Source organism: Poecile atricapillus, chromosome 4, assembly GCF_030490865.1.
Source record: "Poecile atricapillus isolate bPoeAtr1 chromosome 4, bPoeAtr1.hap1, whole genome shotgun sequence".
Classification (NCBI taxonomy): domain Eukaryota; kingdom Metazoa; phylum Chordata; class Aves; order Passeriformes; family Paridae; genus Poecile; species Poecile atricapillus.
In genome coordinates, this window is record NC_081252.1 from 20,461,967 (window position 1) to 20,485,853 (window position 23,887).

General features: G+C 41.7%; 1 protein-coding gene across 2 annotated transcripts in view; it reads right to left on the reverse strand.

Annotated features, from left to right (window-relative positions):
- Positions 1-2,297, reverse strand: part of ARHGAP24 (Rho GTPase activating protein 24) — a 184,349-nt gene extending 182,052 nt beyond the window's left edge. Inside the window, exon 1 of one of the 2 annotated variants that reach the window (XM_058837941.1) lies at positions 1,910-2,297. The gene's annotated coding sequence lies outside the window, so the exon portion shown is untranslated. The remainder of the gene's footprint in view (positions 1-1,909) is intronic. The other variant, XM_058837942.1, reaches the window with a different exon arrangement.
- Positions 2,298-23,887: the final 21,590 nt, after the last annotated feature.

The window sequence follows — 23,887 nt, forward strand, 5'->3', positions numbered from 1 at the left end:
TAGAGCCGTAAATAGAAGTGATCTTCATGAACTGTTCCACAAACACAGGAGAGGCACATGTCAAAGGAGCAACCCACAGCCTCCCTCTCACCTGACCCCAGCAGCACATCACCTTGCAGCGCCAAGAAATCATGCCTTCCACACAGAATCATGTTTTCAGTTGAATTTTCTACATAGCTTTACAATTTTTATTCAATTACCATGTTGTTTTCAGTGGGGGGGTGTTGTTGTTTGATTTGGTATTTTTGGGATGGGCACCCCATATAATCCAAACCAAACCTAGTTAGTTTCATTAAAGACTGAAAATCAAGTAAAGAAAAGGAGAAGAAAAATACAGCAGAGAGACAGGACAACAACCAAAGAAGAGGCAGTCTAATAACTTCAGATACTATGCACAAAGAAACAAGCTCTAAGCACATTTAACATTAAGTCACTCTATCACGTACTAGAAGATGCCTTTTGCAATAACAAAACCTGCCACGACATGAAAATTCTGTGGGACTGGAAATGGGCACTTGACTCTCAGTCCTTCCTTCTCTCCACATTTGCCTGTAACTCTACATGTCTTCTGTGACTATGAGACTCCACTTAAATGATTTTTAGCTGGGACAAGATACTTTGCTTCTCAGTCCCACTCCCTTACTTCTTACCTCAGGAGAAATCCTGAATGTACAGAAGTTACTGTCACCTCCTAGGTACAGAACTATTGTGCAACAGAACTTAAGAGCATTTTAATACCTGCTGATCTAAGAGTTATCATCATCCTCTCCCGGCAACCATGCTATTTAACAGACAAACAGAATTCAGATTACTATCATATAAATTCTGTGTTATGAAGTCACTGTACTACATAGGATTTATTTTTTTTTTAATTTCTTCCTATTCAAGACAAAGGTATCTATCTAAAAAAAAAAAAAGCAAACACTGCTGTTTACTTCCACTCATCTGTTGAAAAAAATTTTCAAACATCATCGAACATGAATTATTTAATACTCTCCACCCTGTTGGAAGAAGAAAACTCCCAAACTGACAACATGCATGCATATTGCTGCAAAGGGAGATAGAGACAAATATTACCTTCAATTTCCTTCCCAACGAAGAAAAAAGACAAGAGAGCTACTCCCTTACGTTAAAAAGAAATTCACTCAGTGGCTCCAAAAATCCATGGAAGACCATAATCACCAAAGCGTTAGGTAAAGTCCTCATTTCAAGATCCGTCCCAATGAGAACCTTATCTCTCAGATCCTGCTACAGATACTTACGTAGAAGATTTTAAGACAACCATCACAAGCCCAAGACTGCACAAAGCACAGAGGGCTTTGACTTATATTCAAGTCAACAAGTGGTCAGATGACCCTCACTCAGCCTGTACCCCTGAAACCAACACAGACTGATCCTGTCAGGAAGTATATAGCACTGCTAAGAACTAACAGCACAGCAGAGCACTGAAAGATACCTACACACAGAGAGAGCAGACAAGAACAGCTGTCTCTCACACACACAGCTGCTGCCACCGCTCCCCGGCCGGCAGCAGCGCCTCGTCCCGCTCACACGCGGGGTTGTCCGCAAGGCAGAACCGGGTTGTACCCGGCGGTATTCACTCACCCACCCCAGCAGCACTCACCCACCCACCCCAGCAGCACTCACTCACCCACCCCAGCAGCACTCACTCACTCACTCACCCACCCCAGGAGCACTCACCCACCCACCCACCCCAGCAGCACTCACCCACCCCAGCAGCACTCACTCATCCCAGCAGCACTCACCCACCCACCCCAGGAGCACTCACCCACCCACCCCAGCAGCACTCACTCACTCACTCACTCATCCCAGCAGCACTCACCCACCCTAGCAGCACTCACTCACTCACTCACTCACTCACCCACCCACCCACCCCGGCAGTACTCACCCCGGCGCTGCCCCTCTCCGGGCTCCGGCCGCCCTCACGCAGGGCCGCCCTGCTCCCCCATACACGCGGCGGCGGCTCGGGGCACGCTCGGCACCAGCTGATTTCAGGCCGGCTGCGCTCACAAGTTTCTTCTGCTGCCCCCTCCCTCAGCTGAGGCGACCTGTGCGCAGGCGGGGCCGCCACCATCCCACGGGGGTTGCCGCGCTGCCCCGGGAGCCGCGCCGGGGCCAGCCCGCGGCGGCGGGCGGGGCGGCGGCGTGTGAGGGTGATGGATAATGTGCGATGTGTTGTGTGCGCCGGCCGAGGGGCCGGGGCGGCCTGGCAGGGCCAGCCCCCGGGTTTCGGGTTTCACGGGCAGCTGGCAGCCTCGGGGCGCGCCGCCGGCTGCGCTGCCGGAGGAACGCGCCTGCCTTCCCTCCCAGACGCTCTGGGAATGCCAGCGCCGGGACACCCGCCGGGAGCCGGGCTCCTTGCTTTCCCTAGCCCTGCCACGCTCTAAGGGGACACTCGGACAGCCCGAGATCCTACGCAGAGGTTTGCCCGCCCCCTCTCCTTTCTCCTTTGTGGCTGTGATGCAGCTTTAGTCGGCTGAGCACACTCCGAGCGGCCCCGACTCAACCACTTCCAACAGCACCTCTGCAATTTGGCACGGCGGAGCTGTCTTTAAAAGGACTCGGGGTTTTACCCATCCATGGGCCCGCACCACGAGGGTCCAAAAGTTCAGCTCTGACTGATGCACAACAGAGATCAGGGAATTAGGATGGAAACTGCAGCCGCAATTGGGTTTGGGGAGCTGCTGTCCGCACCCCGGACGGCCGGAGTGATGCTTGCTGCCGGGTGACTCAGGAATCATGGGGCTGCACTCTGCTCTTCTTACTCAGAGAGGGCAGTGGATGACATGTAACCTCCGTCCTTCCCTTCCACCACAGCACAGTATTGGTTTTAGGTGGAATCAGCCTCTCTCGGAAAATCCTAGATGCTGTGTTTCCTGGTCTCTTTCAGATCCCCATCACGAGACAAAAAGTACTTTCTAACTCGGTACCACAATGAGGTCATAAGAAAAACATTACTAATAATGATATTTGAAGGTGGCACAACATCGCACTTTGAAGCCCAAGCAGGGTTCAGCCTACTGTACACACTAACAACAAAATCGTGCACATTTTCAGCTGCACATACCAGGCACGTGGTGTTTGGCTAATGACTGGAGCTGGAAGGTCTGTAGAAGCTAGAAAATTGTTTTGCATTACAATCTCAGCATCTGATGAGTGCAGCTTGGACAGATACAGACACACTCCCACCGACTTGCCTCCTATGACCCATTTTTCACAATTCTCTGTTTGCTGGTTCCAGCTCCACCCAATGTGAAAGCACTAAAAAATCCCCAGAATAGGTACAACCTTTTGAAAGCAATCAGTTTTCTGGTTTATTCCTCAGATTAATCAGGTTTTTCAATAGATGAGGTCTGAAGAATATTTACGTAGTGTAGCAGGTGTGATAAATTGCAGCAGTGATAAATGGAACACCACTGTACCGGAGAAGCTTCTACTTTTAACAGCAAAAAAATAATGCAAGTACCTGGTTATCCATACTGAATCAAACCTCTGAACTCTGCTGCTCACTAGTGCTGCAGGAAGGGTTGGGGCCTGCACCAGTCAGTACATTTATAAATGTAATGGGAAAACCCAAGGCACTTTCCTCAGCTTCCCAGCTTTTCATGAGATAACCAGCCAGAAAAGAGAACTCAGTAAGCCATTAAACACAAGGGCTGGTCCCTGCTCCTGCCTCTGGAAAAGAAATCCACAGAGATAAAGCAAGGAAGAGGCAGAGCAAATTCATTCCTGTGATCTCACTGCCAAATGGAGAGATTTGGCCAACAGAGGTCCTCAGCATCTGGAGCAGCATGCTGCAACCCCACCAAAATTCAGCTGCTCCCAGGAGCCATACCAGTTTGAAAAAAACACTACATCTTGCTGACTCTCTGCCAATGTAATTTTTTAAGAATAAACAGGGTGTATCATACATGGCTGCTCAGGAAGAGAAAATAAACGTGCACAAACTTTAGATGGTGAGGAGGACAGAATTAAACACTTGCACAGCAGGGTACCTATGCTGGCCTTCAGTCTGCTTGGCTGCCAAATTCAGGCTCAGAGGGAGAACAGCCAGAATGACACACCAGAAAAAACATTTTTTAGTGGGCTGGAAAGCCTGCCACCATCAAGGACCTTGCCTGCTCTGTTGAGGCGCCCGTACGTATGGCAGCCTCACTTTATGCATCATCGTTATAGACATTATATAAAAATTTAACCCAGACACTTCTGTAACATTTGTCTCTGCAGTTCTGTGCCTTTATCTGAACAACAGCCATATTAAGACACGAGACCTCTTGTTTAAATTATAGGAAATTACTGTTCTGTTACTGTGCTATTCTCTTAAGAGAGAAGTAACCCCAGGGAAATTTCCAGCTACCACAGAGAAAGGAGAGGGGTACAATGTACTTCCTAAGCACAGGGACACACAGGAAGCAAGCCACAGGGCAAAGTGGAACTGCTGGCTGCAGCACTGACTAAACCCCCTGGTCCTGTGCCAGACCTGCTCGAGCATGCAGCTCACAGCCTCGTGCCCACAACGCAGGTGCTTTCAAAAGCTGAGCTGCAAAGCCACTCACATCCTTGAACAACTGCACATGTGAAGTCTGGCTATCAATACAAAACTACAAACAGTAACAATGAGGAGACCCTTTGTAATCAGTTTTCCTTCCTTACTTGGCTTATGGGTGGTCACTTGCTCCTGTTCTTTCTCTCTGTTAATGGTTTGCTAGCTGATACCCTTCTAAAGTTGAGGTTTAGAGCATAAACCAGTTCATACTTGCAGTTTTATGAGCATTGAAATTCTTCAGCCTGAGCTGTCTTTTTTATGTGTGCATCATCAATATCCAGTCATTTATTAGCTATGTTAGGAAAAAAACAGTAGGAGCAGGCCTATAACTGGAAACAGCTTATCCAACTCCATGCAATGCAAAATTAGGGCAAAGAAAAACCTGTTTTGGTGCCAGTAGGCACCAGCTCATGTCAGAATTGCTCCTATCTAACTCCTTAGATACCAAACCTAAGACTGAGACACTTCAAAGTCTTGGCCGTTGGATGGCAGGGAACTAAGATTCTGAATCTTGGCCTCTGGAAGAACAACACATTGTTTTTGCCAGAACATTTAATGACAAAAACTAGAAACACTTTACCAAACAATCAAACAGGAAGGAGGAATTCTGCATTTGCCACAGATAGTTTGGCCCTGCTCAGGCATGGAATTCCCTTGGCCAAGTGCAAGCAGTTCCAAAGGTAATCCCCCTGCTCTGGGCAAACATGTTCCTAAGGCAAGTATCCATATAAACATACATATACACAGTCTTTGGAACACAACTCCTCTGCAGACATCTGTGCAGTCTGGTGAGCAAAGTGGGAAAAAGTCTAAGCAAGCAGGAAAAAACACCACTTTTTTTTCTGTGTAACTAAATTCAGAAGGCATCTGCTGCCCCTGCAGATTCTGTCTAATAAAAACAGAGAAGACTTTACTAAATTCACTTTACATTTCAGGAAATATCTTCTCATCCTATTCTTACTGGTTATGTTCTTCAACAGAAGAAGTTGGACAGTCATTTCCTATTCTCATTTTCATGGAAATCAATTCACCTTATCATTAACTCACTCAGAGACAAACTCTGTCATTTCCCCCCCCCAGAGCCTGTATGATCTTGGAAGGGACAGTATTCTTTTTTAACACTAGTGTTTTGTTGGATATTTTTGAGTACCGGCTTACCACTATTTCCTTTGTTTATTCAATAGTACGGCTGACAATAAGGAAAGAACTGTAATTTCAAATAGCAAGTGTCATCAAAATTTAAGGCCACAAGTTAGAAAGCACAAGTACAGCTCACTGAATAAATATATTCCTGTATCTTTAGTTCTCAGCAAGAAAAGGACAAGTCACACTCAGAATCAAGAGACAGCACCCAGAATAGTGGCTTAAATCTTTACTGTTTCCCTAGGGACAGATTCTGCAAGATGTTTCACAAATGAGTAAAGCTGCTTACACTAACAGCCATAAAGCACTGACATGCAAGTGCTCAGAGACAGGGCCAAAACCTGACATGTTGAAAATGGTTTGAAAAGTGTTAAGTTCTTCCTTCCACATACAGGAAACTTCTGCTCAAAGTTATCAAGAATGTCTCAATAATTTCTGGGTCTTCAAATCCATAAAAAATCTAGGTGTCCGCTGGCAATGATTTTATCTCAAATAACCCATGGGCATCCTGCCATTTACATATCCGCTTCCCCCAATTGCAGCAAAATATTCTTTACCAGTTTGTTGGTTTTTCTGCTTTCCCTGCCTTATAACTTGCTCCATCCCTGTGCTTGGTAACTGAACCTCACATGCAACAATAGTCGCTCTTGATATCATAATTCCTAGCTACATGTTCTGTTTTCCAGTCTGGATATCTGGGACTAATGCAGAACTCTTAAGATGTGTGTGTCACATCAAATCCCAAGAAATTGTGATAATACTCAATTCAAAAAAAAAAAAAAAATAAAGGCCTTTCATCACTTCTCTCTTTTTGTTCAAGTGCTCAGAATAACCTCATGTTTAGGTTGGATGTCAGTATTCAGCAGAGAATTTCTCTTCCTCTTGTAAGAGTCCAAACAATTTTATCTGGTCTACTTCCTTCAAGCTCAGATTGTTGAGTCTAGAGTTGTACTAAAATTATTATGAAAAACCAAACAAGGTTATTCTGGACACACAGAAGGAAGCTGATTTCACTGTGTTCTGACTGAGGAAAAGACAGTCACCCATGTAATATGTGCTCCAAACTATACTAATTCCTTAGAACTGAGAAAGCATTAGTAGACAAAGAACAGAGCTTCAGTAGATAAAGCAATGATAAAGTGTGGCAAATGGATGCAGAAATGTAGAAACAAGACAGCCAAGATCAGGAACATCAACACCAGGCTTTAAAAGTAATGTTTTTGTTAAAGCACTCACTCACTACAAGATCTGACTCTCACAAGGCTGTTGCCAGGATCTCAGATTAGATGACACTTGGCTTTGATTTCCCAAACATCTTCCAATTTTTCTCCAAGATTACTTTGGAATTAGCCCTTACTAGTATAAACATACTATTCTTTCCCAACTATAAAACAAATTTCATTTGGACTCATAGGACAGGCAGAAAGTAATTGACCTTGTGTCTTTGGTCAGAAGTTCAGAACACAATCAAATGTATCCTTACCTGCTGCCATCCCTTGCAGGAAGAAATAAAAATAAAAAAAAACCCTTCCTAATGTAGTCATTCCATCAGTGAATCTTCATTTACAATTATAGGACACAGCTCAAAGCAGCAAATTCTGGATCCTGTTTGCACAGGACAGTTTCGTTTTACTAAAGTTTTACCTCTGTTGCCTTCTATACAGAGAGTAGAACTCTCAAATAGACAAATATAACATGTGTTTTCTTCCAAAATTGACAATGGGCATTTTGCAGAGTACTTGGTGCCATACAAAAATAAATGTTGGAGGTTTTTTTTAAGTAAGTTAAAAAAACCCAAATGATGGATTTTCCTAGAAGCTGAAATTCACGCAGAAATAAAGGGAGTTTTGCCTGTACCTCTTGGGAACACTGACATTGTGAAACAAGATTTCTTCCCCTTAAAAATTAACATCTACACTTACATGCTGCAATAATTACAGAAAGCTCCTCAGTTGTGTGTTTAGCAGCTGGAGCAGCCAAGATGAAATTAGCAAACCCAAAAATTCTGGGTGTCAGGGTTAATTTTTGGTGATACACTTAAATGTATATACACAAGAATGCAAGCAGAACTTAGAGTTATGTTCTTGCTATCTGATGTTTAAATGCATTGTCTCACCTTCTACTCAAAGATGCAGACTCTGAGCAACTTTACTCTCATAAGAAACATAGCAGCAGCTGTAGTAGAAAACTGGTAGGAAAAAGCAGTAGAAGGTAAGCAATAGGGAAAAGTCCCAAGCCCTAAGAGCTCAGAGGAGTTCACCATTGGCCAGGCAATATTCTCAAGTCACTTAAGAAGTGAGTGTTCCTCATCAACAGTAAACAGGAGCTTCACTTTACGTAGCCTCTCAATAGGCTGGATGGAAAACCAGAAACAGCCACCCTGTAAAGCAGCAGTAAATTTCCAAGGGAAAAACAGCAGCCCGCAGTGAACCTGGAATAATACACAGGGATAACAACATCAAATATGATGAATTTAACAGTTAAGGCAGCAGGTAAAGCATTCAGAAAACCCTAAACAATGAAATTATGTGCCATTGTGTCTGTGCTTTGCAATTCCCATGATTTCTCACAAGCAGTTTGCATGCCCTGTGCAGAGGATACTCATTCGCCTGTCAAGGCTGATCTCTGAGGAGAAATATGAAAACACCACAGAGCACATCCTCCTCAGGCGACCATGTTCTCCTTCCTATGCTTTCTTGTAACAAAAAGCCTTTATAAAATGTACAGGTACAATTATTGCACAAGGCACAATTTGTGCCTGCTTAAAAACACTCAAGTCCATATCTATCACAGCAATTACTTCTGCTGACATCTGCAGCCAGACATCATCCTCTGTGTCAGTCACTGCTACATTAGATCAGTAAAGAGCAAGCACTGAGGGATAGGAAGTCAGTGTCTCAAACAATTTGCACTAGGAAATGTCTATTTTTTTTTAGTTGAGAAAGCCAATATAACCATTGCATTGTATTTTACCCTGGTGGCATGTGAGGAGGAGGGATCTAAGAAAACCTACACAGATTCCCAAAGGTCAGTCCCACCCTCTCGGACTTAAGCTCTGAAGTGACAATCCCCTCTGCATAAACTATATCGTTTAAGGTGCAAAGGGCAATGAAGGTAAGATGAACATGACCAGAACAAAAAAACAAGAGAAAAAAAAACTAAAGACAGTTGTTACTCAATTCGCCCACAAAACACTCTCTTGCACAAGACAACAGGCTTAGTCACCCAGGAGAAATTAGAAATTTTGCTCTTGAAGACTTGGATGAGGCATTAAAAAAACCTCACAAATAGCTTTTTTGGGCAGTTTTCATTAGTGAGCAAAAGCAGGAGTGATGGAAACAAATTACTCTGTTCCGTATTACTGAAGAATTATTTTGAAGATTGAGTCAAAAAGGAGCACTAAAATATCTTGAATTCATCCAACAAAGTTACTGTGTCAAGACGGCTACTATCAGGACTTGCATAATGCCTTAAAAATGGAGCGGACCATTTCCCAGACTGTGGAAATCTCACCTTTTCCTCAGACATTCTTCCAGGTGCAAGTATCCTATCTAGCATTATTGCATCATCATGATACCAATTGTCACAGACTGGGTGTCTTGAATATATGGTACTTGCACAAAATCTGGACCTCCTATCACCAACATATTGTATGTCAGGGGAACCTCAGTCCTTTGGTAAATCCACAGATTATTTTCTTGCAGGACGCTGCCTGCAATATTTTCATTCTGTAATAATTTAAGTGTGATCCTGGAATATCCATCAGCACTTCTTTTGAGGACAGATGCAAGTAGGCTGCATCAGTGGCTGAATAACGTCCAGCATCTTACTACTGCAACAAGTGTTTCCAGATAAGTTATCATTTCCTATCCCTCTGAATAGCTGACCCTGTCAGTGTGCCATTGACTAATATAGCATGAAGTATTAACATTACTTGTTGGCATCTGCAGTGCACAATATTTACTTCATCTAAATCCTTCCAGGAAACCCACCATCTTTCTGTTAGTGTTATGATGCACTTATTACCCTAGCACTGAAAATGCTTTTATTAAGGCTTCTGTTGCTTTCTTACATTTTGTTTTTTAAAGTTTTATTTTATTGGTGATATCAGTAAATGTCTGGACTTCTTTCAACAATGTATTAAGGTATATCTCTGCAGTTACTCTAGTTAGGTATCCAGGGATAAAAATGGCTAAGAATTGTTCAGTTCCTCACCAAAATAGGAATCACTTGGACTTGGTTGTCCACTGCTTACATTCCACTGTGGTCCTGACTAGAAGAAACTGAAATAAAAGTTCCAATGGTCACAGCTCAGATGCTTTTTGCTAGTGGGCTGTTTGCTTTCTAAGTCTCACAAGCAGTTCTTGCTGCATTTCATCTGTAATGCATGATGCATTGTTTTGCAGTACTGTAAATCTGGTCTTACTGAGTAAGACAGAAACTTACAGAGTAAAACCAAAAGATGAGATCTATCTGATCAGAAAAGATAGAATGCAATCCCATTCATATTTGTGGATTGCAGATCCCAATTAGTTTTATCACATTTTCATGGTAAGCTTGGTTAACCCTGGAGTACTGGGAAGCTGAGCACTCAAAGCTGTAGCAGTGTTTGCCATTCCTCATCATGCATTTCACAGGAACAACAGGTAAGGAAAACCTGAGGAGTCCCCAATTAAAGCCTTCAAATTCCAACAGGTGATTCAAGCAACAGATAGTTTTAGAAACAGATTAAGCATTAACAGAAAACATAGCAGTCCAAAGTGATTTCTCTCCCTTTCTTTTGGATGCATCCTCAGGAGGCATGACTGACAGATAGATGTCCTTCTCAAACAGTGGCTTTTACTTCAAAATACTAGAGAGAGTTCTTGAGCCATTTGATTTTAATAGCAAAAGAAAGGCTTTTACCTTTAGAGTCAAAAAGCCCCATTTGCCACTCAGAACACTCCCTTTGGATCAAGCATAAATAGGTTCCTCTTTCAGCTATCCTATACATAAAAGCCATTCTAGTAACTGTCCATTCTTCTCCCACATACAAGCTGTTTTCAAGGCCAGTCAATTGACTCCAGGTACTTCTGAGATGTATTTGATGCCTTCCAGGTACTTAATAAAAACCTTTCAGCAGGAAAAAACCCTCAACTAGCTTTTGAGTTTCTCTTGCATTACCATTGTCATCTGTTCTTTTTCCCTTTAGAGCTCCCTATGGATATTCCCCTCTTCATCAAGACCTTTTACCCAAGAATAACCCTGCCAACAAGAACAGGATTTTTACATTTGAATGTTTTAAAGCATCTATATTCTGCTTACCACAGAGGTCTATCTTAAGCCCCTGTTGCAATTTCCTCAACATGACACAAAATAGATGCAGTGAGTGGAGGTGATGCCATGAGCAGAGGCTACGTGAAATCAGAGTCAAATGAAGCAACAAAACTGGATACTTAATCACGGCAATAAAGGCTGCTGCACTCATCTCCACATGCCTCATTTAGTTTTATGAGTATTTTCCAGAACCTAATGTATGCCTGATGGCCTGTGTACTCAAAGTTTTTAATTCCAGAGATTTTATCAAAGTGTCATGGCAAATGACCTTCTCCTCCAGGCAAGCGGCCACAGAATGAAACAGGTCACTTCTTGTAACAGTGAGGTAATTATGGCTATGAAGAAAAAAATGCCTCCCTTCCTTAAGTACTCAGAATAATGCTTTAAAGTCACACAAACAGTGGGGATTACTACTTCATGCAGTATAATCCAGGATGGCTGACAGACTCCTCATTTTTTGGTCCCACTATTTCATCGTGCAATTTATGCAGAGCTGGTGAATTTTGTATGAAATACATATATAAAGGACCTGACGTACAGGTTATGTTTGTTGTTGGGTTTTTCTTCTTAGTTTAATCTCATTTTTGCAGTACATACTACAGGCACAGAGATTATTGTTTGCGTCTCATAAGCAAGCTGCAGCAACACTTGTTGTTCCCCAGCTTCTTCAGTGCTGTGGAAGAAGGCTCCTGTGGCAGACATCCAGACCCAAAAACGGCAAAACTGAGATAACATCTGGTATCTCCAAAATTAAGAAACGCACAGCTGCTCCCAGAATGCCTTGGTCATGCAGCTTTACCTCATTGTGAGGGAAGCTGATGCCTTTCACTCTTTGAAGACAGGAGCATTTCTAAGCCAATACACAATTCCAGCATTTAGACTCTACAGCAAATGCTGAAAAACAAGGGAGTGATCTGGCAGAGTCTCCCAGTGATTCACACCTGCCTTACACTGTCTGTATCGGGTATGGGGGAACAGAAACTAATAGATAAGAATGCATACTAAATCCCAAAAGCTTTAGTATGTTTAGCAAGTGAGACTAATCAACCAGATAAATAATGCCAAGCAAAAATTACACTTCAGAAAGTACCTTCTGGTTTCCTTTCCTTACGTGTCTGACCACCTCTGCAACCTCATGTGTCTCTTCTGATCCTTTATCTTTGCTACTAGAGACCTGTTTATCTCCATTTAGGGAGAAGCAGTTCTGAAAGACTTTTAGGCAGCAGCAAACAAACAGAAATAGTCCACTTACAAGGAGATCTGCAAGGAGCATTGTTAATGCAAACAATGGCTGATAGAGGAATAGCATCATATGTCTTATGTACACCAAGCCTTTCACAGGAAATTCCAAGCACTAAGAAGTTAAAAGCTTCTCTTCTTTTTAACTCTTTTTCCTGGCAAGTCACTTTCCCCCTGCCCCAGGCTAGGATGTTACAATAAACGTTGTATTTTGTGAATCTCTGGCTCTGAGGTAAAACTTTTGCCATCAGCCAAAAATAAATGCCAGATTAGTCCCTGTAAGTGACATTACTTACTGAGCCCTATTTCACCCAATCTCCCCTTGCCCACCCAAGCCCCCATCACCCATCTAATTGTGATCAAACAATACAGGCTGTGGAGCAGGAAGAAAATGTAATTGGTTACACAAGGAAAGAAACTTTCTGTGGAACCGGATCGCACTGCATCTACCATTAAGCCCACAGTGGGATTCAAATCCCTTTCAGAGAGGCTGCCAAAACCCTTGCCAGCTCTCAGCCAGAACCAAGCTGTCAAACACAGACCAGGGCTTTGTAGCAACCCGAGCCTTCCTGCTTGCCAGACCTTGGGGACCAGAAGCAACAGAAAATGCAGTACTCTTGTGACTGGCTTCCCTGCCACTCTCAGCAAGTTGCTACACTGCTAACATGATAACAGAGCTGAAAAATTCAGAGTAGGAAAATGCATCCCAGACTATAAAACCATACCTGATTCTTGCATACAAGTCATGCATAGTCAATCCTGTAACTGGAATATTTCACCAAAACTGAATTCTAAAAAAAAGCCCCCAAATAAAAAAAAACCAGTGTTATTCCTCCCCATTCAAAAAAGAAAATTGTAATTGTGGTTTTGGGAACTTAGGGATACTGCAGTGGTAATGTCTCGTTAATTTCTTTTCTTCAACCTACCTGGCAAGTCTCAAAAATGAGACAGATGTCACGAGGGGTATAAACAGAGAGCAGGATCCAGCCCAAAAAAAGCAATGAGCTAGGGGCCTTGAGATTTGAGTTCTAGTCCAAGTTTCTGCCAGCCAAGCAAATCTGGGAAACCCATGCTGCTATTCTGTGTCTTTCTTCTTCCTCCCCCACTTCTAACACATCTGTTTCAACTTAAGCTCTCCAGGACAATGACTCTCTGTTGCTACAATGCCCATCATGTTGTGCTTCCATTAGGAAGCAACAAAAACCTTATATGCATAACATGACTGTAAGATACCCAGGCTTAGTTCTCAAAGATTCTGGCACAGGATTTTATTTTCTGTATTTTCTGCTGCAGGGAAACAGGACGAAGTCACCCACTCATTGCACTGGAAACAAAGTGAAGGGGAATTTGGACTGTGAATCCCATCTCCACAGATCAGGAAATGCATCTTCAAGTAACTGTATAGAGCACAAGTAAATAATGCCTTGCCAACTTTTACCCAGACCATAAAAATCAGACAACTCATTTTTTTCCTTATTTGGTGGTATGTAGATGGCCTAGGAAAGGCAAGTAAAAAGTAATGCAGTATTGGTCCCACTTTGTGGGGTAAACAGTCTCAAAAGAGCAAATGAGAAGTGGACTGAGTAACTAAACTCCTTCAGAGTCTGTGAACCAGCTATATGCTGCAGGAGAGCAATAAAAACCCTGCTAAAAACCACTAGCACTTCACTGACCTATCCATGGGCATCTACCCGCAGCAACACCCTGATTGGGAAAATTATACTGGTAAAAGGGACATCGGAAGGGGCTCCCAAAGAGGAAATCCACAACACAGATCAGGGTTTGGAGGAGAAAGCAGAATCATTGTACTACTGCTCAGTCAGATATGTACTGCTAGATAGGCCTGCTATCTCCTGCCAAAATGCACTGCACTGTTGCTGCTTTAACACTACTTTGCAAATTATTTTACATCACTTCATCCGTCACCCTGTCTTAAATGTACTCAAAGGTTTAATGCTCTTGCACACCACCTGCAGACCTTCCTCTGTACTAGGAAATATTTCTGTTAATTCACTGAACATGTGTCATCATCAGGATAAGAAATACAGGGCTGGTAAAGGGAATAACTGAGAGGGTGAATGATGAAGGAATATGGGACTGATAAACAGAATAACTGAGAGGGTTTCAAATGATGAAGTAGCAAAGCAAAAATCTAATATGAGTGAATCACAGTTGATTTTAGTAAAATGTAATTACATTAATCAGTTGGACATTTCTTGGGGAAGAAAAAGCAAACCAAACTACAGCTTACACATCACAGACCATGAAAATCGTTTTAGCAGAATGAGGGAAAATCTTTTTGTCCTTGCTATAGCTTTGTCACTCAAAGCTGAAAAGACAGGCATTAGCATTGACGTTAGCGGGAGCAGTCCACAGGAAAACTTTACCAGCTTATAAGGCAAACTCACCAGGTCTTTACCTTGCAAGATACTGTTACAGAATTTTAGTCCTTATTTTACAGGTATTTTGTGGGTGCTCCTTGATGGTACAGGCTGTGACATCAGTGAGCTGCTTTTGTGAATATTATTGTCAAATAATAACTGTTTATATTCTTTGCAGGCGGAAAACAAGAATTTATTTTATACTGGCTGTTCATTTTGTGTATGAGATGATGTATGACACATTTTGTTATGAGCATGGGGTGAGATGCAACCAGTGATAACTGTGATAGAACGCAATGGACAGGAAAGAGATGATCTGGATAGAAAAGTAAACAATTTAACTGACTCTTAAATAGATTGGCTTCTGAAAAACTGTAATTGATTTCCTAATATGGGCAGGATGGCCACAATTCAATATCCAATTCCATTTTGTTTCCAGAATTTTTAGGAAGGACTGATTTGCTTTGGGTACTTTTACTTAGCAGCTTTCCTGTCAAATAAAAAGATTTTTATTTCACTGACAAGAACAGGATGGAAAGACTCCAGTGGTTTGAGGCAGTTGAAGGGCTGGGTTTTTTTGGAGGTATTTGTCAAGCCCAGGGAAAAAACATTACTGTAATATCAGACAATAAATCCTGAGAGATTTCTAAATATATTTCAAGGCCAGATTTTCAATTTCCATGAAGCATATAAACTAAACTAGAAAGGGGAAGTTTTTAGTGACATGATAAAGCACTCAGATATGGTCTGGTGGTTTACAATGTCACCTAGAAACTTTTGATGTTTGGTTTTTTCCTTCACATCTCTCTTCAATCTCTTCTCTGTAGATCCCATTTTTTCATTCCCAAAATTACAAATTTGCTGCATTAAAGCAGCAATCCCAGGAAACCATGTAAGTCACTGATATAACTTACATGTCTACAGTCTCTCAAAATCTTAATCACGCACCATTTTTTATAAGACTCAAAATTTCCCAACTCTTCTTACCCTCCTTTCACCAAGCCCAAGATTCCCAGACCAATCTGAGATGTTCAGGGCAGTTGGTTCCTGCCTTTTCCCACACAACTCACATTTCCAGTGTGTAACATTGCTTCTGTGAGTATTTTACCATTTCTGCCTTGTGAAATAAATCAAGTGATCAAGCAAAAAGGACAAGAGCACTGAACTGGACCTAAGTGAAAACCTATGCCTTGATGATCAGGTGTATTGATGAAAACAATAATTGTTGTCTAAAACACAGTTATTTCTATTCAGGCTATCCCCACAAGGGGCCATACCAAACTTCACCACTTGAACAAGTCCAAACAACAAGGAATCCTGGATCAAAGTGGCCATTTCATAGCCTCAAGCACATTTCCAACATTTAATTGATATTTCTGAACCTGTAACAAAAATAAAATTTATTCTTTTCCAGCACATCAAGCAAAGCCAGCTGTTTGCTTCATCAGGACAGGTCACCACTAGTTAACATTCAGCTGCCAAGCATGAACACGTTCGACAATTATTTCCGTGGTACAAACTGTGCACAAATCTCCCATTTCTGTGATAAAGTACTGAATGCCTCATTAAATGAGAACACACACCGGTGACAATTACAGCCTGAGGTGCTGAAAAAAAACCTCACACTAGAGTTTCCCTTTCTATCACTAGGAATAGGCCACATTGAGCTCCACACATAACTAATCAGATTTTTAATTTTTTTTTTCAGATCCATAAAATGAGCAAATTACTGGTGTGTAAGGGCATTTAAATTCAGCTACACACAAGTCAAAAAAAGTAAAAAACTGCAATTAACTCCTAAGCAAATAAAAAACATGTCCTTATTTTCTTCTGGGATCCTTTTCTTTATATTTTCATGATTCTTTGTACAACTGCAGGGTGTTCTGTGTACCTCAGCTTTTTCACAAGGCATAACACGTTACTTGATCACAACCTCGTGTTCATGTCGCCAGTGGTGAGCTAGTTAAAGCACAAGTCTAAGGTTTGACAGTGGGGACTGATGACAGCTCTGTCATTGTTTTCAAACTATAAAGCCCTCAACAGCTTGCAGCAGAGTGAAATTAAGTAGACAGTGACTTTCCTCTGTGTGCTATTCCATTGTTCATTTTCCTCTGGACTATCCCTCTCTGTTTCTTACCCTTCTCCAGTTTCCTCAGTACATGATAGAAAGACATAGTACATATTTAAATAGCTACTGCAATTATTTCACTACCAGGAGAATGGAAAAAAGAAGCTGAACCCATGCTACCTCAACTTCTCTTGATGGTGGTGTTCTCCCTGTTTTTCAAGTCGAATCCTGCCTTGCAATAGCATCTGTGTTTCATATCCCCTTGCTCAGCTTCTTTGAAGTGTGGCTGTCCTTTGAGAATTTTTTGCTTAGAATACAGTAATACAGCAGGATAACCACCATGAAGGTGTGTTCCTTGCAAGCACTTCATTTGATGGAATAAAGCACTACAATATGTTTTATTCTCCTGCAGTCCATTGGGACCACAGCACTGTGGAGCTGGTCTGAAGCTGACCATGAGGTAATAATTAGCATCTCGCAACAACTTTACGCGTTATGTGAAAAAGCATGAAATTAAAATTTGGATAACAAAGAGGAAAGATTGGAAGCGGTCCACTGTCCAGAGTTTGGAAATGTATGAATCAAATCATGGTGTTGCTCCATGGTCACTAAATTCTTGGGAATTGTAGCATTTCAATGATGCTTTTAGTTACAACTGATATTCATTTAGAGGCTTTTGTTCAACTTTTTTTTGTAATCTTCAACTGCACTATGAAGGAGTGAATGTGAAAACAGCATGAGAGAGTTCTGGTAACAAATTACCACAATTTGCATTGTCACAGAACCATAACAAATTTCCAGACTTCTTTGAGATCAAACCTACAGCAACTTTAATTGTCCTTGCAGCAGCCATCTAAGTGCTAACCTTTAAAAAATTCATCCATACCCATCACCATATCATGTTTTCCTCTGGCAACATCCAAAAAAAATAAAAGGTCTTGTAAGGTTTCTGTCAACTATTTTTCACTTCTTCAGAAGCATTATAACAATTTTTTTTCTTCAGCTGAGTGAACTGAGCCACAAGGGCTGAAATGTTCAAGTCCACACACAAAAAAAGAAAAACATTTCATGATTAAAAGAAATCAGACTTGGTTCTTTGTTATAACTCCTAGTCATTAGTCTACTTCATCCCTTTAATTATTTGGTATTTCTTCATCTAAGCCTGTTAGAGAAGCTAAGCTAGATGTAGCACACCTAATTAAAGCTGAGTTTCAGCATTCAGCTCTTCTCTATCTGGAAATTGCTATTATGAGACTCTTGTTGGCCAAATAAAAATGCAAATGTTCTCTTATGACAGAGCTGGTGATGAATTAAGAAATATCCCTCTCATTAAAGGTGCAGTCATCTCACTTAGTGTTTCAGGTCATTGAAACCACTTGGGGGAACTTCCTCCTGGAAGAATAGCTCTAGATTTATGGTGACTAAAGAGAAGCTGATGCTTTAAGTGTTGAAAGGAGGTGTGCAAATATTAGATGATTGTAAATCCGCTTAAGAAAGTGTAAGGCTGTCAAGGCCAACTGTTGCAAGGCATTACTCATTTATACAACCTAACAGCTCTGCATTCTTCCTGAATGCTATAGCCACCCTGTCAACACAGGCAGTGTATTCTTTTGCTACAGACACACAGAAAAGTCAACTTTAAAAGCCAGTACAAATGGAGCCATGATTCTTTGGTAAAAACTTCATTTTTCTGCTTTTGGGCTGTGGGGAATGGGAAACAGTTATTTCCTAGACAGGTATACTGCTCTCCTAGCCACATGCCACCCTGGGACAATGTACAGACAAGCAAAATGCTTACAACAGAAACTGTGAAAACAATACATACATTCTGTGCCACATGCTAAAACACTGCTCTGCACAACAGTTCTGCCCTTACTCTAAAATGGATTAAACAATTCAGTGCATCATGGAGACTTTCAGACAAGGTTCTCTGTCTGTCATGACAAGAGCAGCACATGTAAAAGGCCATTTTTAAAATAAAATAAAAGCATGTTACATCAAGGTAATTATGTTCTGGACATAATTTGGATGTCCATTTACTCGATGACAGTGAGTTCATTATCCTGTTCACTCTGAAAATCCAGTGCTGCTTGAAGAAAATAAAAACAGGATCTGTGAGTCCCAGGCTGCTGTGCAACTGGTACAGTATGAAAGCTCTTCTCTGCCAAGCACCAAAGTATGGCTATTGTGGTCAGAAAGAACATTTAACACGGCTTTCCACTGAGGAGCCAAAAAGTCATATTTCTGATAGCATTGACAACAATTTAAAAGTTTGCCTTAGCTAGGATGAAAATCCTATACTCAGAGATGCAATACAAATTGTTATTTGTTAAATGCAGAAAGTCTTTCTTCCACAGACACTCTTCCCCACCTTTTTTTTCCTTACAACAATGATCTAATATTTCAGACATCCATCAAAAGTCTTTCCACCTATTCTTCATCTCCATGTTTCTAAATCCATCATTACCACCTTATTTGGTGTTCTTCTGTAAGGGCTCTCTACCACATTTAAGCTCTCCTAAAAGCACAGTACCTTTCACCTTTAATTAGTACATATTCCTACAGTGGAAATTGCCTTATCAGTGGGAACACAGCAGTAAGTCTGTTCCAACAGCTGATTTTAGGGGATTTACCTAGAACATAATTTTATGTAGCTTTAATAACCTTTTATAACCTAAAATAACCTGAGAACTTTGTAGTCTGCATGATGCGATCTGGGCATTCCTTGATGTTAGGACTTTCCATTTTCTTTCCTCTTCCAACTTCAAGAAATGTTTAATGGAAAATTACAGCTAATTTTCCTCCCAGCCTGAAGTTTCTTACCAAAGAAAATAAACATACTCTTTCTTTACCATTTTCCAAGGAACAGACAACGTTGGCAAGATTCCCATAAAATCTTTTTCATTTATTATGTGCTCTGTCTTAGCTTTCACAGGTATTAGCAAAACAATAGCTCAGGTTATGTCCCCACCTTCCAGATGGTGAAGAAAAAAAAAAAAAAGCATTCAATGCCCATGGTTTCCTTTACAGGCAATAATTGCACTAACATGCTACACTGTGTGTTTGCTAATTAGACTAAACTCCATGCACACATTCACATCAACACACGGATTCTGGGCCATTTGTGGCAGAGCTCTCCTAGCTACATTTGAAGCTACTCCTGTTGATTAATTACTTCCTCGCATTAAAAAGAATATACGGACAAGTATCTACAAGATCAGCCTCCAGGTCTCTTGTTTGTATCTGCAGCAGTATTTCACCAGTGTTATTCAGCATTACTTAGCCTTGCACGGGGCCTCTGCAATAGCTGAGTTTCCCTACTGGCTGTCACATGCAATTTTTATGATCCACTTCTTCTACAGCATGAAAGCCTCTCTCCATCAGCACCATCACACAGAGCACCTTGAGAGCTCTGCTTTTAAGGGGAGATACTGATGCCTGGTAGTTCAGCTGAGCTGCTGGCATATGTATGAATGCAATAGTGCCATTCATCTGCTTAACATTACCAACACAATCCACCTGCTGGCCATTTTGAGCTGAGTAACTTCAGAAGGCTCAGACAGAGCAGGAAACTCACACAAAGAGAGCAGGACTACAAAACACATGTTAAGCTGTGCTCTGCAAAAGCAGCATTCAATGATTGTTTGTGCAAAATTTTGGAAATTCTTTTTATCTGTACTGAGAATTATCTCTACTGCAATTTTCACTGTAAGAAAACTGACAAAACATCAGAGCCACAGCCTGAATCTGCTTCATATCAGTGTCTCCAAAGAGGGAAAGGTTTACCTCAGCTTCAAAGAAAGAGAAGGGTATAAACCAAATCTTTTTAAAAGAACCTACAATTCAAACATTACTTCTGAAAGCCTCGCTGCTCACAACAACACACTGACATTCGTTTTCCTCAGGAATTAGTAGTACCTTTGTGCCTCAGCAAGCTGGAGGCCAGATCATCCACAGTTCCGAAAAGGTGTAGTAAAACACAGGTACTAGAATTCACTGGAGTATATTGGGTGGTTTTCTTCTGATTCATCCTTTACAAAGTGCCACACTAGTGTTCACAAAAGCAAAAGGCTTTAGGTAGACCTGCATCATGGATACCTGAACGGTTCATTTCATTTTGTTTTCAAAATTACTTGTCCCATCCCTGTTACAGAAATCATCAGCACTCTTCCATTCATGCTAATCTTTAGACTAAATCTATATAATAAAGCAAGCATAAGTAACTGGCTGGATAATTGAAGCCTGAACATCTAAAAAATGTTTCAGAGCATGATTAAAAATCATCTGAGCTGACCCTGGAAGCTTCTAAGGAACAACTCAGTTCTATGTCTAACCATAATTAGGAATTTCCTGCAGTCTCATGAAGCATGGTCCATGAGAAAAATTAGGAGATACTGGAAAAAGGGTCAGCAAATTGCTGGTGAAAAAAATTCTTGCACAAGAACTATATTAGCAGTAGAACACAGTGGAAACAACACAGAGCTGAAACATTTGGTAAGGCATACTGAGAAGAAAAACTAAGCAACATCCAGTCATCACTAATCTATTTCATTAGAGAGGAAATATTTACCAATAAACTTGTTTTAAAAGAAAATACAGCAACTGGCAATACTTGGTGAAGACAAGACAGACATGAAGAAGTATAGCTAGACAAATTTCTGAGACACAGCAGGTGTGCCTGCTACTCTACAGGAGAGTTTTAAATTAGGTCAGATGTATGTCTTAACAGTTGTTTTGTTCAAACATTTGCTGAGCCTGCATCATGGGAGTTCAGACTGGACATCAGGAAAAGATTCTGAGAGAATGGCCTGGAGAGAAAGTGAGTGGTCAATGGAACAGGATCCCCAGAGAACTGGTCATGGCACCAAGTCTAACAGAGTTCATGGAGTGTCTGGATGATGATTTTAGTCATATGGTTTAGTTTCAAATAGTCCTGTGAGGAGCAGAAAATTGGACTTGATGATCATTATGGAACCCTTCCAACCTGAGGTACTCCAAGATGGATACAGGCCTGGTCTGGCCCCACCAACTACTGTTTGTCCTTCATCCTAATCATACAGACAGAAAGCAGCAGCTTCACTTGTTAGAACAATTTGAGAATAACCTTTTTTTCCTCGACCTTGTCTAGATTAGTAGTCTTTTTCACTCTTACTTCACCATGTACACAGAACTTGTTAGTTGCTACTTTGGAGTTAATGAGGGCTACAGTTACAGCATCCCAGAGCACCAGAAGAGGAACACAAAACATAAGGTATGTAAAGCACTGGTTCTTTAGGTGAGGAAAAATGAGCATTTCAAGCACAGGTTTTCACTGATGAACCTGCAGCTTCAGCAGATTGCACAAGACCAGAGAGGTGTCCAGTGTTTCTTGTCCTGTTTAATATCTTTAATGATGATGTAGGTGAGGGGATTGAGTCCACCATTAGCAAATTTGCAAATGACACCAAGCTGGGTGGTAGAGTTGATCTGCTGGAGGGTAGGAAGGCTCTGCAGAGGGATCTGGACAGGCTGGATCAATGGGCTGAGGCCAACAGCATGAGGTTACACAAGACCAAGAGCCAGGTTGCAGCTGGGTCACAACAGGCATCCCTCAACCACAGTCTGAGAGATGAGTGGCAGCAAAATGGTCCAGTGGAAAAGGGCCTGGGGGTGCTGGCTGTCAGCAGCTGAACATGAGCCAGCTGTGCCTAGGTGGCCAAGATGGGCAACAGCACCCTGGCCTGTTTCAGCAACAGTGTGGCCACAGGAGCAGGGCAGGGATTGTCCCCCTGTACTGGGCACTGGTGAGGCCTCACCTGGAGTGCTGTGTCCTGTTCTGGGCCTCTCAGTTTGTAAGGAAAACTGAGGTTCTGGAGCAGGTCCAGAAACAGGCAACAAAGCAGACACTCAGCCAGACTCATGAGAGTCTTTTTCACCCTTCCACATTTGCTGGTCTTCTCTGTGAATGCTGACTTGGCTGTCCAGTTGTGATTATCCCCTCACAGAGCACTGCCCTCATGTCCCTGCCTACAGTGAATGCAAGTGTCTGATAAAGGAGCGTAACTGCACCAAGACAGTCACTTAACTGGAGTGTTTCAGCAGACAGGAGGCTGCACTCCAGCAGGCTGATTACAAAACCTCCAAGGCAATAGTAATTCAACTTTGATAGCCAGAACATTGCCGGAATTACAGTAGTATTTCATCTCTGAAAGGAGTTGTTCATTATCTTGCTCAATGATCTCATCTCAGGATCCATCACTCGCTTGTTCAGTTGTTTTTCTTTTTACTGCAGTATCTGGAGCTTAAATCATGAACTGTTTTAGAAGCTGCAGTCTTGACTGAGCCAAACTACAGAGGCATATGAGCAAGATGCAAGAGTTAAGTTCAGTCAGAGCTACTTCAGTTTATCAGAGTGGAAAGGTAGCAAAAAAGGACTTTAACTGCACACAACAGGCACCCCTTGGCTGGTGCTTGTGCTCCCAAATGTGGGACAGCTGACCTAAATCAGGCATAAACTTAAGCAGCCTCTCCTTAACCCTTTTCTCAGTTAAACTCTTATACAAAATTGCCTTTCAGGCGTGAAGCATCTGCACCAAATCAGACATCCATCTGAGCACAGACAAGCAGAACACTCTCCAGGTATAAGAACAGAAAGAGCAGAGTGCAGAAGACAAAGGGTCACAAATAAAGCTGGCAACGGGCCCAAAATTTGCATTTCTACTCCTGAAAAACTTCTCCTGCACTTCCTGACCAAGCAGCCCTCAGGTACTGGAGCACACAGCTCAGGAATGTTCTCTGGGTATGCCAGTATGGGATAATATTCATGCTCTACTTAATCCAGGAAAATATTTGAGCTGTAGTTAGACTAAGTACTAATCTGCAACCTGAGTTATACTGTCATTCCGGAGTCTTCTCAGTTTCTGAAACAACTTAGAAAGGATATGAAGAGCACTACTACATTATTTCTAATTGGGAGGCAGATTGCAAATATACATCACTGCCATCAAGTAACACTGAGTTTTAAACAGTTAAGATGTACTCTTGGACTCATCATAAACTAGGCAGAATTATAATTCTTATTTTTTCAATTACTGGAGTCACTTTGCACAACAGAAATGTATCAAGGTTTTCTCATTAGGCTTTTTATGTAGTCATTTTACCTGTACAAATGGAATGTAAGAAATGACCAAAACA